The 16,719-nt window shown below is 39.3% G+C and overlaps 1 long non-coding RNA gene across 1 annotated transcript in view; it reads right to left on the bottom strand.

The window, feature by feature from the left end:
• The window catches only part of LOC122220178, a 90,716-nt gene that overhangs the window by 37,575 nt on the left and 36,422 nt on the right, over nt 1–16,719 (bottom strand). The gene's annotated exons all lie outside the window — the stretch shown is intronic.

Raw genomic sequence — 16,719 nt, 5'->3', positions numbered from 1 at the left:
GATTAGTATATACAGAGAGTTTATGCCTTATTTTTTTCCCAGTTGACATTAGTTCTTGAACATTCTTCTATGTCCTCAAGTAGTCTTTGAAAATACGATTTTTAACAACCACATCAATTGCATTGTTTGATGTACTATGATTTACATACCCATTTCCCTAATATTGTACATTAAGGTTGTTCTAATTTGTAGTTGTAAAGAATTGTGTAATGCTCATCCCTTTGTAGCACACTTCTTTATTTTTGGAGAGTCAGACTCCTCAAATGAAACTAATAACTCAAAGCCTATTAACATTTTGAAAATTCTTAGTAGCTGTGTTCAGCTTGCTTTCTTTTTAAAAATTTTTTTTAAGCTTTAATTTTAATTCCAGTTAGTTAACATACAGTGTTATATTAGTTTCAGATGTACAATATAGAGATTCAGCAGTTCCATACATCACCCCGTACTCATCAGTCCTTAATCTCCATCACCTACTTAACCCCACTTCCCCTCTGGTAAGCAGCAGTTTGTTCTCTATAGTTAGGAGTTTGTTTCTTGATTTGTCCCTCTCTTTCTTATTTTTTCTCCCTTTGCTGGTTCCTTTTGTTTCTTAAATTCCACATATGAGTGAAATTATGTGATATTTGTTTTTCTCTGACTTATTTTGTTTAGCGTTATACTCTCCAGCTCCAACCATGTTGTTGCAAATGGAAAGATTTCATTCTTCTTTATGGCTGAATAATATCCCATTGTATATATATACCACATCTTTATCCATTCATCAGTTGATAGGCACTTGGGCTGTTTCCATAACTTGGCTATTATAGATACTGCTGCTATAATCATAGGAGTGTATGTATCCCTTTGAATTAGTGTTCTTATATTCTTTGGATAAATACCCAGTAGTGTGATTGCTGGATCATAGACTAGTTCTTATTTTTTACTTTTTGAGGAATCTCCATACTGTCTTCTACAGTGGCTGCACCAGTTTGCATTCCCACCAACAGTGTAAAAGGGTTCCTTTTTCTCCACATCCTCACCAACACTTGTTTCTTGTGTTGTTAATTTTAGACATTCTGACAGGTGTGAGGTGATAAGGCACTGTAGTTTTGCATTTCCCTGATGATAAGTAATGATGAGCATCTTTTCATGCATCTGTTGTCCATCTGTGTGTCTTCTTTGGAAAAATGTCTCTTCATGTCTTCTGCCCATTTTTAATTGGACTATTTGTTTTTTGGGTATTGACTTTTATAAGTTCTATATATATTTTGGATACTAACCCTTGATTGGATATGTCATTTGCAAATATCTTCTCCTATTCTGTAGGTTGCCCTTCAATTTGTTTTCTAAAAGCATTGAATCAAGTATATCCTGATTGTTATGTATGACAGTATCCTTTGAATTGAATCTTTGCTACACTATTTTTTTTTAAATCTTACCAGTTGGATAGCTTTTACATCTGTCAATGGCATCTTATGGATATTAATTTGCATTTGTTTGATAACTAGCCATTTTTAATAGCTTAAAATTTATACACCATAAAATCCCATTGTAAGTGCACAATTCAGAGAGTCTTGGTAAATTTATAGAGTTGTGTAACTATGACCAATTTTAAAACAATTTTAGGGCATTTTCCAGTTTTAGAACAGTCCCCATAATGCCCTCAATTCTCTGGAGCCCATTATAGTCAATCCCTCTTCCCATTCCTGTCCTTAGGCAAACACTGATATGCTTCTGTCTCTATAGATTTGTCTTTTCTGGAGACTTCATAGAAATGGAATTATATGTAGTATTTTGGAAGATTCTAGGAGTGAAATTGCTGGGTCTTCTAGTTTTTTAAATGTCCATCAACTGATGAATAAACAAAATCTGGTAGATCACAAATTTTACTTATGTTCCTGAATGGTTTACATAACATAGAAATCCTGTTTTCTGAAACTTCTAAAGAATTATTTGGCAAGCTATCTGGACCTGGAGAGTTCTTCAAAGGAGTTTCTTGATAATTTTGTCAATTTCTTCCGAAGGTTATTGATTTTTTCACATGTATAATTTATTTAGTCAATTTTAGCAATTTCCCCTAGAAAATCATTCATTTATCACTATTCTCATGTGTATCGACATACAGTATTATCTTATTCCATTTAAATCTTCTCTGTAATATGTTCATTTCCCTTTTCTATTTCTAATGGTATTTGTATTTCTTCTTTTCCTGGATTTGAATAATAAAAAGTATTTCCAATTTCTTAGCCTTTAAAAATATTTAAGACACTTGCATTAATCAATTATCCTTTATCTTCTAATTTATAAATTGTTGTATTTATCTTTCTGATCTATTTCTGCTTGTTTGGATTTTTTTTTTTTTTTTTTTGAGAGAGAGAGAGAGAGAGAGAGAGATCTGGGGATGGGAACAGGGAGAGGGAGAGAGAGAATCACAAGCATAGAGCTTGATCCCACAACAATGAGATCATGACCTGAGCCAAAATCAAAAGTCCAATGCTTGATCAACTGAGACACCAGGTGCCCTCTGCTTGTTTGGATTTTATTCATCAAGTTGGACTTTCCTCATTTTTTACTCATATGCTTAGTTTATTTATTTTCATTATTTCTGGTTTACTAATGACAATGGTTAAGGCCCCCAACATACTCCTTTGTACTGATCTGACCACACTTGATGAGCACTTATATATAATATTCTTGATTTTCATTACTTTCTAAATAGTTTGTCATTATGGTTTTGATTTTCTTTTTTTACGACATTCTAATAAAGAGTTTAAAATTTTTTTTAAGTAGGGGCGCCTGGATGGCTCAGTGGGTTAAGTGTCCAACTCTTGATTTCAGCTAAGGTCGTGATCTCATAGTTCGTGAGTTCAAGCCCTACATCAGGCTCTGTGCTGATGATGTTGATGGTGCGGAGCCTGCTTGGAATTCTCTCCTCCTCTCTCCTATGTATGCTCTGCCACACACTTGCTCTCTCTCTTTCCCTCAAAATAAATAAATAAACTTTAAAAAAATGAACCACTTTAAAAAATTTTTTTCTAAGTAATTGAGAGTTTAAATTTGTTTATTCTTATTTAAACTTGTGTAATTTTTTTCTAGTTTTGTTGTATTCTAGATAAAAGTTTTCTTTGTGGTATTATATATTATTTGTTTTGCTCAGGGTTTCAAATAATAGTTTTTGAGAAGGTTTATTCTTTGTTGTTAGGGAAATAATTCATTATTTGCCTATAAATTGACTTTAAAAATTATAGTATTTCTAACTTCAACATCCTTTTTTGCTCTTTTTTGATGGCCAAAATTTAGGTCTCCTAAAGACAACAGTTTTCCTGTTGATTTCTCCTTCTGTCAATTTTTATTTTTTTTCTATTTAATGTTGGGTTTTTATTACTGAGATATTTTCATTCTGCCTTGTGCCTTACATCAACATAAAAATGCCAAAATGGATCCTTTATTCCAAAGACTGCTTTATGATAAATTCTACCATGTTACTTTATTACTGCCATTCATGTTTTATTTTCATTTACATCTGCTTGATAAAGATTTGGCCATGATTTTATTCTTTTAACTATTTAGAGTTAATTTTAGCATTTATTGATATTTTTCCTAATTTCCAACTGAATTCATGTTCATGACAGAAATTCTGGCAACTATAGAAAAACACACATGTAAAATCATCCACTACCCAGTATCCAGAGTTTTCTCTCTTTTCTTCCTTTTCTTTTTTTCTTTTTTTTTTTTTTTAAATTTTTTTTTCAACATTTTTTATTTATTTTTGGGACAGAGAGAGACAGAGCATGAACGGGGGAGGGGCAGAGAGAGAGGGAGACACAGAATCGGAAACAGGCTCCAGGCTCCGAGCCATCAGCCCAGAGCCTGACGCGGGGCTCGAACTCACGGACCGCGAGATCGTGACCTGGCTGAAGTCGGACGCCCAACCGACTGCGCCACCCAGGCGCCCCATTCTTCCTTTTCTTTTTTAAATTTTCTTTGATACGTTCAAAGGAAGCCAGAAGTGTCTACACTGGAGCCTACAGGTCACAGACCAACTGAACCAGAAATGGGATCATTTCATAGTCCAGAGCATGCCGAGACAAAGTCATCAGGAAACTAGCTCTCATTTCTGTTTCATTTCTTGAAATTCAGAATTAGCAAATCATACTCCTCCCTTGTCTACCGTGGGAGTGAAGAAATATAATGATTAGATTGCCAGGGATTCAAAGCAAGAATGGCATGAATCTGCTATGGTCAGAGGAGGAGGAAGCCTGGGCAGCTCTCGAGTCAGGACTTCAGAGAAGGTGATTCCAGTGACTGCCACTGAGAAGCAAAACCTTGGCTTCCCCACAGGCCTGGGGCATGCGTCAGGCTCTGTGTCTGTGTGTGGTGGTGGTGTGGGCGGTGTTGTTTCTGTGTGTATGTTGTTGGGGGTATGTGACGTTGTGTGTTTGTATGTGTGTGCTGTTGTTTGTGTATGTTGTTGTGTGAGTGTGTATGTAGGGGATCACAGCAGTAGAGAGGGTTTGGCAGCAGCCCAGAGGTCCCACTGAGGGAAAGCAGATAGTCAACACAGCTGAGTCCATTTTCTTTTGGAGGTCTGGGAAACTGTAGTCTGAGAGCTGCCTCAAGTCATGTTCTAGCTTCAAAGTAAGGTCCAGAGCTTAACCCAAAATGTGTCCCATGTCAGAGAGTTGGCAAATGGGCTCCCCAAGGAAAGGTTAACAGGATTGAACCACTTAACATAAAAGAAGAAAAGATTAAGTGGCTGCTTAATTACTACCATCAAACAATGAAGATTTTTTAAAAAGAGAATGTGCAGTGGTATTCCACTTTCTATAGAAGACAGAAAGGGTGAAATGCAATCTAGTTAAACCAATGGAAAGATCAAGGAGTTTCTTAAACCTCAGATTTATACAACATGGAGCGGTCTACAGGGATTGATTATAGAATTTCCATCTCCAGTGATCTTTGAAGAGAAATAAATTGCCACCCAGAATGCGGGGGCCAGGAACCACTGGAATAGAGCACAGGTATCTGGGTCAGGCAGACCTGGTCTGGAATTCCAACTCTGTACAACCCCTGAAAGATTACTTAACTCTTCTACTCTTAGTTTCCTTACCTATAAAATGGGCATAATGACAACTGTATCACAGATTTTTGTTGGATCAAATCAAATGACAACATATATAAATCTCCTAGGCTGGTACCTGGTACATAGTAAGTACTCAACAAATGTTAGCTTCCTCCCTCTTTTAAACCACCACTTGATGAGCAGTTCGTCTTGCACATTCTTTGACCACTAAAGAGAATACTAATTTAATCCACCCACTAAAGATTTATTGAGCACTTCCTTTCTGTAAAGCACTAGGGAGGGTATTTGGTGTTTCTTAGCTTCCCAGCATCCATTCACCCTACTTTTGGTATGTCTCCCAGTTTTTACGTGTGGGTTTGTTCACCTACCTGCCCTCTTGGTGTGGTTTTGCTGGAGTTTACTACGTGACACGTGACCTACACACTGCCAATCAAAACATCTTGAGTGCTCTGTCAAAAGTGATGGTTTAGGAAAGGGAACATGACCCAGTCAGGACCAGTGAAGCTCAAGGGATTGTTTTTGAGCTTGCTGGAGAGCCAGTCCTCCCTTCTCCCAAGAGCCTGGGAGGCTGGAGCTAGTGCAGCCATCTAACCTCCTCAAAAGCCTGAGAACTAAAATATGTAGAGGAGAGCTGAGTTTAGAAACAGGGAGAAGCCAGCCCAATCCCTGGACTTTTCAGGTGTGTGACCCAATAAATCCCACTTTTTGTGTAAGCCAGTTGAGTTTGGTTTTATGTTGCCGAAAGGATCCAAAGTGATTTAGGCTGTGTAGGACATACAAAACAATAAGACCAAAAAGTTGATAAATTATAAATAAGATGTTTACACAAATAATAATAGTATAGGACAAAGTATTGTATACTGTTTATCCAGGGCTCACTACATGCTGGCCACTGCAAAAATTCTTTGCACATACTGTTTTGTTTAATCCTCAGAACAGTTATTTTTATGGAACTAGCAGCATTTGACTTTGAACTTGAGAGATGGGTAGAAATTGGGCAGGCATGAGAGGAGGGTGAAGAGGATAAGTGGAAAGAGGAACAAATGGAGACAGGAAAATGCAGGGACAGTGAGCAAATGGTTGGCAGTCCCATTCACTGAGACCTAGAGGGGACAAAGGATAGTAGTGGGAAATAAGGCTGGAAAGGCCCATTGAGATCAACTCATTGAATTACAAATACCAACGCAAGTACTTTGTGTTCTTAACAATAAGGTTTTTCAAGCAAAGAAGAGCCCCCAAATTTACTTTCACATAGCTTAGATTTTATCTAGGGGAAAATATTTTTGTAATGCAAGAAAGTGAAAGTCATTTCCAAGGTGAATATAGAAGAGGGGAAATAATTGATATATAGGTATTCACTATTTTTGCCCATCCTTTTTTAATTTTTTTTTAAATTTTATTTATTTTGAGAGAGAGCACAAGTGAGTGGGAGAGGGGTAGAGAGAGAGAGGGGAGAGAGAGAATCCCAAGCAGCCCCTGTGCCTGGCTCAGAGCCCAACATGGGGCTTGATCCCACCACAGTGAGATCATGACCTGAGCCAAAATCAAGAGTTGGATGCACAACCAACTGAACCACTCAGGCATCTTTCCATCCCTGATGTTTATAGAGTGACTTTTCCTTCTGCATCAGCAGCTAGGTGCTCTGAATTGTGCAGAGTCTAGGTCATAGGGAAAACACAACAAAACTTTAAAAACTTGAGAGGGCAAATCCATCTCTAGAAAGAAGGGTTTGGGTTATGGGCAGGGGAGAGAGACAGTAAGCCTGAGTGTTGAAGCTTGATAGTTGGAATTTGAAGAGAAAGGGAGAGATTCAGGAAGCTGTTCCAATCCACATGACAGTGGCCAGGAAAGAGGGTTTTTCAAGTGGGATGGTGTGTGCTTTCTTTAAAGAAAAAGCAAAGATGTAAGGCACATTCTTGTAACTACTTTTTCACTTCCAGGTTGCAGAAGCTGGAATTTATTATCATTAGGAAGAAGGGCTTGAGTTGGTGAAGACTGGCTGGTGGTGGGGGAAAAGGAGAAGCATTTTGAGTTCAGTTTGAAGGAATACACAGGATGGATCTGCCCAGGGACTGTGCTGGGAACTAGCCTACCTTCAGAAGAGCTGCCAAAAAAGAGAAAGAAAAGCTAGAATAAAAGGTGTGGGTAAGTCAAAAATCATGTGATGGATTCCTACAAAACGTTAAGAATTGTCATATGATCTAGCAATTCTGTACTTCAAAGTACAGACCCCAAATATTAGAAGCAGGGGTACAAAACACATACTTGCACACTGGTGTTTATAGTAGCATCATTCACTATAGGCAAAAAGCAGAAACAGCACAAATGACCATCAACAGATGAGTGGATAAACCAAATGTGTTCTATATAAATATATAGGGGTGCCTGGGTGGCTCAGTCGGTTGAGCATCTGACTTCAGCTCAGGTCATGATCTCACGATCTGTGAGTTCGAGCCCCGCGTCAGGCTCTGTGCTGACAGCTCAGAGCCTGAAGCCTGCTTCAGATTCTGTGTCTCCCTCTTTCTCTCTCCTCCTCCACTCATGCTCTCTTCTCAAAAATAAATAAACGCTAAAAAAAATTAAAAAATAAAATAAAATAAAATAAAATAAATAAGCATATAGAACACATAGTTTATATATATAAATACATATAACATAGTTTATATATAGAAATAAATATAAAAATATATAAAATATATTTGTGTGTGTGTGTGTGTGTGTGTGTGTACAGTGGGATATTATTCAGCCTTAACAAGGAAGGAACTTCTGATACATGCTACAACATGGATAACCCTTAAAAACATTATGCTGAATGAAATAAGCCAGACACACAAGGACAAATAGTGTATAAGTCCACTTATAATGAGGTACCTAATATAGACAAATCCATAGAGACAGAAAGCATAAAAAAGGTTACCAGGGCTTGAGGGAGAGTTGTTATTTAATGGGTAGAGTTTCTGTTTGGGGTGATGAAAAAGTTCTGGAAAAGGATAACAGTGATGGTTGCGCAGTGCTGTGAATATACTTAATGACACTGAATTGTACACTTAAAGATTGTTAAAATGGCAAATTTTGTGTTATATATGTTTCACCTCAATTTTTCTTATAAATGTTTATTTATTTATTTTGAGGGATGGACAGAGGGAGAGTGAGTGAGAATCCCAAGCAGACACCATGCTGTCAGTGCAGATCCCGACTCGGGGCTCAATCTCACAAACTGTAAGATCATGACCTGAGCCAAAATGAAGAGTCAGACAGTTAACCAACTGAGCCAGCCAGGCGCCCTTCACCTCAGCTTTTAACAAGTCACTTGTGATGTAGCATTATGACACTAGACTTGGGAGTGAACATTTGCATTCTATCCCCAGACACAAGTCTTGATCAGAAGGGAAGACTATCAAATTTCGTTCTAAGAAAACTAGTCGATAGCCATGAGGTAGAGAAGCTTGAACCAATGTCAACCCCTGGCCTAAGGTGTGAATTTTCAAACCGGTGAGAAGGCGATAACTGTATAAGCCAGACAAAGGGAGGATCAGGGGAATTTTGTGATTATTGGATGGGGAGAGAGGCATTGGGAGAGCCAGGCAGTTTTCATGATTTCAGCCCTTTCTGTCTCACAAAATATTTGCTACAGTGGTTGATTTCTATTTTTTAACAAGCCAAGTATTTTCTTCCTAATATTACCTAAGTTTACTTTTCTCAATTGCTGCCATAAATAGAGCTCATCAACCACAAAGTCTTTAGAAAATTGTCAACCTCAGCCAATAAATAGTACTCAACCATATGGGAAGAAGTGGGCAATCATGACTCAGGCAAAGTGACTCTTTTTTTCTGAATGGAAAAAAACATTCCATATTTTGATCTTGACCAAGAATGTTACTGAATGAAACTCAGATCTGTAAATAATTTTTTCATTACTGTAATGTTTCCTATTGCATAACTATATATTTTGACAAAAAGACATGTCAGACTTTCAGCTGATCAATACAAAAACCACTTTACAACCTGTTTTTCAGGATCTCCTTTCACTTTTTATGTTTCCATAACCCTGCCATTCCAATATTTTTATTTCAATTTATTTTAATTCTTTACATAAAATCCAAAATAAAGTAGACACTTATGTAAAAGCCTGAATTCCATGGTTTGTTGTTCCCTTAGATAGAGCTTAGATGTGTATTATTATCCAAGGGACCCTGGTACCTCTTAACTGCAAATGAAGTTAAAGCAATTGACCTGTTTACCCCACTTGCCCACCCATCGTCACATAGTAGCTGAGCAGAGTCTTCGGATACTGGGAAAAGCGGGAGGTATGTTTGATAATGAGGAGAAGGTCCGACACAACAGGGAGGGTGCTGAAGGCATCAGTCTGTTGGATGCTGCAGTGAGGGGCTCCCAGAAGTAGAAAGACCGAGAAGAGAGGATGGGTGTGTCAGAACTGGTATGAGGGATGAGGCTTGCTAAAAACCACCTTGGCCTTCATCAGCCCAAGTGTTACATATACAGGAAATCGTAGCTGTGCTACATCAAACTAGATCAATCTGACAGCTGGAGTTGGGTGATATTCCTCTCCAAAACATCTATTTATATCCACTGACTCCATGGAACTTAGGGGGCCTTTTAAGAAAAATACTTGAACCTTGTTCACTTCAGGTATATACAGATACATTCATTCCACAAATATTTACCGAGTGTTTCCTACTGTGCCAGACACTGTGCAAAGTCCTGGGGACAGAGCTGGGAAGATAAGAGCCCTGCACCCCAGGTGCTTACAATCTTAATGGAGGAGACCACAATAGATAGAATAATAAGTAAACAAGACAATTAATGACTGTGATAACGACAATGAAGGGAAAGAAGAAGAGTGAGGAAGTAAATAGAAACTGCAGAAGGCCACTTCAGATAGGGTATTCAAGGATGTCCTTCGAAGGGGGTGACATCTGAGCCTAATCATCAAGGAGGAGACCGAGCCAGCCAGTCTCCCCTTGGGGGGGTTGGAGGGAGCATCCCAGAGGAACACATGTGTCTGGAAGCACAACTTCAAGATGGAGAACAAAAGGTAGAGTGACTGGAGGTGGTGACTATGACCTAAGATAGGTTTGCTGAGCTGGCAGAAGCTAGATCTTGCAGAGCCTTGTAGACCACGTAGAGGTGGTCAGAAGCCACTGGAGAGTTTTAAACAGGAGAATAACATGATTTTATTCACATTTTTAAAAGTTCACTGGCTGCTGTGAGGAGAATAGAGGTAAAAATGGAAGTTAGGAAGTCACAACGATAACCCAGATAAGTGATGATGGCTACTTAGACGAGGGAAGTGGTTCTCAAAGTGGAGTCCCTGAACCCAGCAGAAGCAGCATCACCTAGCAAATCTGTTGGAAATGCAAATTCTGAGGGCCTACCCCAGGCCCACTGAATCAGAAACCCTGGGGGTGGGACCCTTCAATATATGTGTTAAAAGCACTTCCAGGTGATTCTTAAAGCACACTGACATTTGAGAACCTCTAGATTAGGGGTATGGAAATAGAGAAGGTGTTATGGACAAAGTTTTCATGTCTCCCTGAAATTCCTATTGAAGCCTGAACCTCCAGTATGGCTGGATTTGGAGATGGGGCCTCTAAGGAAGTGATTAAGGTTAAGTGAAACTTTACGGGCACAGCCCTGATCCGATAGGATTAGTGGTATAAGAAGAGACCTCTCTCAGGGCGCCTGGGTGGCTCAGTCAGTTAAGCGTCCGACTTCGGCTCAGGTCATGATCTCGCGGTTTGTGATTTCAAGCCCCGCGTCGGGCTCTGTGCTGACAGCTCAGAGGCTGGAGCCTGTTTCAGATTCTGTGTCTCCCTCTCTCTCTCTGACCCTCCCCCATTCATGCTCTGTCTCTCTCTGTCTCAAAAATAAATGTTAAAAAAAATTTAAAAAAAAAAAAAGAAGAGACCTTTTTCTCCTCTTCCTCCCTCTCTCTCTCCACACATGTAAAAAGAAGAGGTCATGAACACTGAGAGAGATGGCAGCTACCTACACCTACACTTCACAAGGAAGCCTATCTAACACCTTGATCTTGGGCTTTCTAGCATCCAGACTGTGAGAAAATTAATTTCTGTTGTTTAAACCAACCCACTCTGTAGCATTTTGTGATGGCAGCCAGAGCAGACTAATACAGATGGGATAAAACCCTAATGTGGAATGGAGGAAGTGACCTGTAGTGGGAATTATTTTGAAGGCAGAACTCAGTAATGCATGGGTGAGCTCACAGGGTCACTATAAAAGCCATAGCCATGGACTCCTTCTCAACCAGCTATAAGAGTAAAGAGGTAATTCAGGGCAGCAATGGGCATATCTCCATCTTGGGACTCTTGGAAATATGAGGAAGAAGCATAATTTGTCAGCCCAACGTCTGAACCCCCTTCCTAATTCAGAATATCACCTAGTATGTGTGTCCTACTAGGAGACACAGCCCTGTATCCTACAGAAGTTAAAACAGAACTGGTTTCCCTCTTGTAACTCATTGTAATCCAGGGATTGGGAACAAGACCTACACTCAATCAAATGCCTTCCAGGGACTTGCCTCTAGAAGAATTTAATCATGGCTGTGGCAGTGGAGTCAGGGTTGATTTGGAAGAGTGATAAGGACCCAATGGTAGCATCCCAACCCATGGTGTGACCTTGGCTGAATTATTTTCTTAGCTGGTTTTCCCACCCTTCCAATTCATTTATGAGCAACAAAATATGTTTCCAATAAACTCATTTTCTGCCTAAGTTAACTAGAGTTTTCTGCCAAGCTCCCTGACTCGTCAAGAGAGGAACTCTATGAAAGACTGCACTTGCTATGTATAAATGGAAGCTCAGACCTCTTACTATCTGGGTACTAATTTTAATGTGGTAGCATTTGCACTTACTGGCTGAAGCCAGAGACATGTAGGTTGCCAGTAGCTAAAAGCAATAGGTCCAGTCAGTTTCTTCCCTGAATTTGTGTCTCTTCCTGGAAGTGCACAAACAGCAGGCAACGAAGACTTTAAATAGGAGAAGTTCCATTTTCTTTCTAATATTTTCGAGTCTACCTCTTCATCTTCAAGCCTGCTATCCCATGTCACTAGCAACAATATAAGGGCCTCTCAGTCATCTCCGGCCTCTGGTCTCCTCCACGGCATCGAGTCATCCTTGAGCACTGCCCTGCTCAAACATCACTAATAAAATATTCAGAATAAATCCAAACTATTTAGTTTGCTATTCAGGTTCTACACAATTTTATTCTTCCCCATTCTTCCTAATTTACCTTCTAGTACTTTCTAACACACATCTTATGCTCAGAATAGGTTGGCCTATTCATTGTACCCTGGACATGTATCATGCATCCCACTCTCCTTCCCTCTGCCTCAATCTAGAATCCTCTCCTCTTCCCTTTCTCTCCAAATCTTTCCCATCCCTCAAGACCCACTTCTGTCTCTACCTCTCGTAAACAATCCTCCTTTAACTTCCCAACACACAATGATTTCTCCCTCTTCTACATCTTTAAAACCCCTAATGTCTATGCTAGTCATCTGATGCTCATCAGGCACTCTCTGGTCTGACTTGTTTCCTTTTCTTGGGCTTGTGCCTTATCACATCAACCAGATTATAAACCTATTTAGAGCAGACACCACTCTCTACACAGTGATTCACTGCTGTGATTACTCAACCTTTTGTATATTCTAGACTAGATCATGGAGCATGATACAGAACATGATGGAAACACAGATAAGTGAAGATAAAATAAATAGGTCTCATTGTCTTTCCCATTCATTCTGCATCTCTCTACACCCCATGGACGCCCCCCAATCCAAAATGGCTGCTCCACTGTGAGAAAAGCATGATATGACCTGATAAGTCTTTTCCGTATAAGAACTTGCCTGAAGAGACACAGACACTGTTGTCAGTGGTGGTTACTGGAGCTTGGAGCTCATGATGTAGAGTTGGACCAGCAGCTAAGCTAGATGAAGTAAACAAGATGAAATGCAGAGGATGCTGGCTTAGATGAGAGGTCAAGAGAGGAGATTTTCAGAGACAGATCGTGCAGCTCCAGGAAATGGAATGAGAGACTTAGCTCCTAATGGCCTTCTGGTTCTCAGGTCCAGTCTTTTGCTAAGCAGGGTCTGGTTGTGTTTCTTACCCATGAGATCCTCCTTTAACATTTCAGTAAATTGGGGCTAGCTTGAGTGGCTTTCTGTTTTTTCGCCTTCAAAGGAATTTTGACTAGAGAAGAGGCAGCATAGGCTGATAATAATTCTCACCCTCCATTCTTCATATTAATCCCAGGCTCCTACAGGGTCCTGCCCCTTCCCTTCTCCTACGGCTGTCACAGCAAAGCGTGACTACTGAATTCCTAGCATGGAAAACCAAGAATCAATTGCTCAAATGCTGTCAAAAAGTGACATTCAAGTTTGAGTGACAATGATGTCTTTGGTCCTGTCCTTATCCACTTTTCTATTTTTAGTGCTGTTCCTGCTCTCTGCAATTACAATGCTTAGTGCTTAAGCAGTTGCCAGGAGTTATTTAACAAGTACTTCGCCCTTCTTTGAAGATGATGCTTTGATCCTGAGCTTACATCCTTCTCTCAGTGACAGAGACTTCAGAATGTGCCACTTCACAAAACACCACATCTCTTCTGGTGTTCTCTTTGAATGACGGGCTTGAGCCCATTGACTGATCGTAGAAATTGGAGCTTGTCAGAAAGAAATTTCCCAAAACCCCAGTGTCTTCAGAAATTTACTCTCCATCTATAAAATGGAGCTAACACGACCAAATTCTCAAGGATGCGAAGAAATAAATCAATATAATGGATGGAAAGTGCTTGGTAAATATCCCAAAGAGTATTATTATTCTAATTGCCAAAGCCCATTTATCTCAGATATCTTAATCAAGGTATAAATTTCATGTACAAAGGACAACTATCCAACACTTAGAGCTGTGTAGGGATGCAGAGGGTTACCCTGGGCCTTCTAAATGATGGCTATCTGGTGGGCATGCTATAGTGGCAACTCATGCATGTATGCATATTTTTCTGAAACTTGAATTTTTTATATTAAACACAAATTGTATCTCCCATTAGAAAACCCTATGTGCAAATTAGGGATCAATCAAGGGTAGAAAATATGGAAAGGGTAGGGATTAGGGAAAGAGTCTAAGCAAAGAAGAAAAATATCACCCTTATCAAAACATTTATGAAAATTTCTATGACCCTTTCTCCAAAGTGTACCTTCATCTTCAGCATGCAGAATATATTGCTGGGGTTTACAGATCAGGTCTCCCAGAAACAGATGTGGGTGCAGAAAGTTGACTGGGGAGCACGTTAGGAGCCACACCTGTGGGAGAGTGAACAAAGCTGGACTGGGCAGGAGAAGACCTTGGACTGCATTTAGTCACAACAAAAGCCTCAACTGATCCCACAAGGACACTCTTAAGCTGGATGAGCCTGCAGAGTTGTCCCAAGCAAAGCCAGGAGGCAGGGCCTTTGTATCACCACCTGTCAGTCATCAGGTACAGACTGTCCCCAGGAAGTGGTAAAACAGCTCTTTATCCAAAGGCAATTGCTGGGAGGGTTACTACTCAGCTGCAAGCTGTCCACCATCATTCCCAGCAGCTGGGGGAATGAGTGCCTCAGTCCTGATCCAGAGTCTGCATGTAAAGCGTCCATCACACCACATCAGAGTTACCATTATGTTGTTGTTGTTGTTTTTAATGTGTCAACCAAAGAAATGACTAATAAGGAATTCCATGAAGAAAAAATGCTTTTTACAACAGTATTACAATGGCACACTCTAGGGGAGGGAACATATCCAAAACAAACTGGTATCTCACTAACAGGACCAACAGGAGAAACTGTGGTCAAATGCAAGAAAGCCCCAGACACTACCCTGCCCCATCACCCAAGCCCAACAACACACTACACCACTGACTCCTTAAACCACAGACATTAATCCCTTGTCAGTTATTTAACTCCAAGAGTGAGGTCTCGGCCGTAGCACAGTGGAAAGGATTATTTTATTTGTTTCAAGTTTGCCATTCCCTTTAACGCATACACCTGAGAGCTGACAGTATTATTATTTCAAAAAGGCTTATGGCTATTAAAACTGAAATTAAAAGGTATCAGAAACAACTTGGAGAATTAAAAAATCAAAAATAACATCTATAATACTTGCAATTTCTCCCATTAAATGATAGGATGTGCTAAAACTTATCTACACACAATTTTGCAGGATGAAATCCTTTCCAGATTTTCCTATAACTTTTATAGATATTTATTCCTTGGAACACTTTAATAAAACTTAACTGAAATGCATTGCAAAACATCTTGTTCTTTATCAAAACTACATTTTTCTCACATGCTCAAGGGAAGGGCATTCTCTCTCACCTATGAAATGTGAAAGTGGCACCTCTAATGGTCTCTTTGCCCCATCTTGCTGATTACCTTAGCTCAGAAATTTATCAGTTCAAGAAGATGTATTCACTTCCTGGTTAATTCAAAGATCATATTCTATAATTTTAGTTCACCCACAATGGACAATGTGTCCAGGTTATTATCTTCTAGGAGGATTACCATTTAAGCTCCTCCTGGAGCTCAAGTCTTCTTTGTCCATTAGCTAGGATTTTTATCTGCAACCAGGAATAAGATGTACATTGTCCTACATTAATAATTTGGCAGGTTATAAACAACCATTGTTCCTTTCTCTTTTTGATGTTCTTCATATTTTTTTAAAATGACTTTAACAAGTACTTTGGGAGTCCCTGATCCTTTCCAACTTATCACCATCATACCGTTGATGTGCCTAATTGATAAAGGACGAAACATTTATTTTATTCCTGGGCACGGAACCAGTCCCTATCAGTACTTGGTTTGGACAGATTCTCACCAGCATGGGAGGCTATATAAATTACTGGCTAATAGCATGGATTCTTGAACTATGTTGCCAGGCTTCAGGTCACACCTCTGTCACTTAGCTTTGGAAAAATCACAACTTCTCTGTGCCTCAGCTTCCCCATTTATAAAATGAGAATATCTGTTCATAGGATTACTGTTAGAATTAATTCAATTAAAAACAGAACCTCATCCATAAGTGATATATACACATACATGCTAGTACTATTATTGTTATACTATTTTTACCAAAAATCCAACAATGCAAATTTAAAATTGTTACCACTTATACAGCTAAGTTATGGCATTTTTAAAAATAACAGCACAAAATTCATTCTGGCTTAATCATTCTCTTCTGTTTTAATGAGATCATGCTCTATATATTACACTCATAGGCACCAAAAAGATGACACCCAAGCTAATTAAAATATCCATTCATTTATTCCATGCACATCTCTGAGCAAGGCATTGAATTGGTTGTTGGTACTCCACGTATGATTAATATACGGGTCTTGCCCTCAGAGCATCATTCCTGCCAATGTTCTGCAAAAACTGGCCCTTCGTGGAGGTGAATAGTGTCCTTTCCAGCACATTTTCTTATCTCATATTTATTCTCAAGCAATTATTGTTAGCAAATGCCCTTACACCCTGGGCATGAAGCTTCCTTTCAGGTAATTGAGAGCTTAAAAGGGATAGATATTGCATATTAGAGAGCAAAAGGAGATTCCAAAGAAAGGATTTAGCAGATGTGGTAGTATTTTTCTACAAAATC

The sequence above is a fragment of the Panthera leo genome, chromosome B2 (genome assembly GCF_018350215.1).
Source record: "Panthera leo isolate Ple1 chromosome B2, P.leo_Ple1_pat1.1, whole genome shotgun sequence".
In the NCBI taxonomy this organism is placed as follows: Eukaryota; Metazoa; Chordata; class Mammalia; order Carnivora; family Felidae; genus Panthera; species Panthera leo.
Note: the sequence above shows the minus strand (reverse complement) of the source record. Positions and strands in the feature narration are given on the sequence as shown.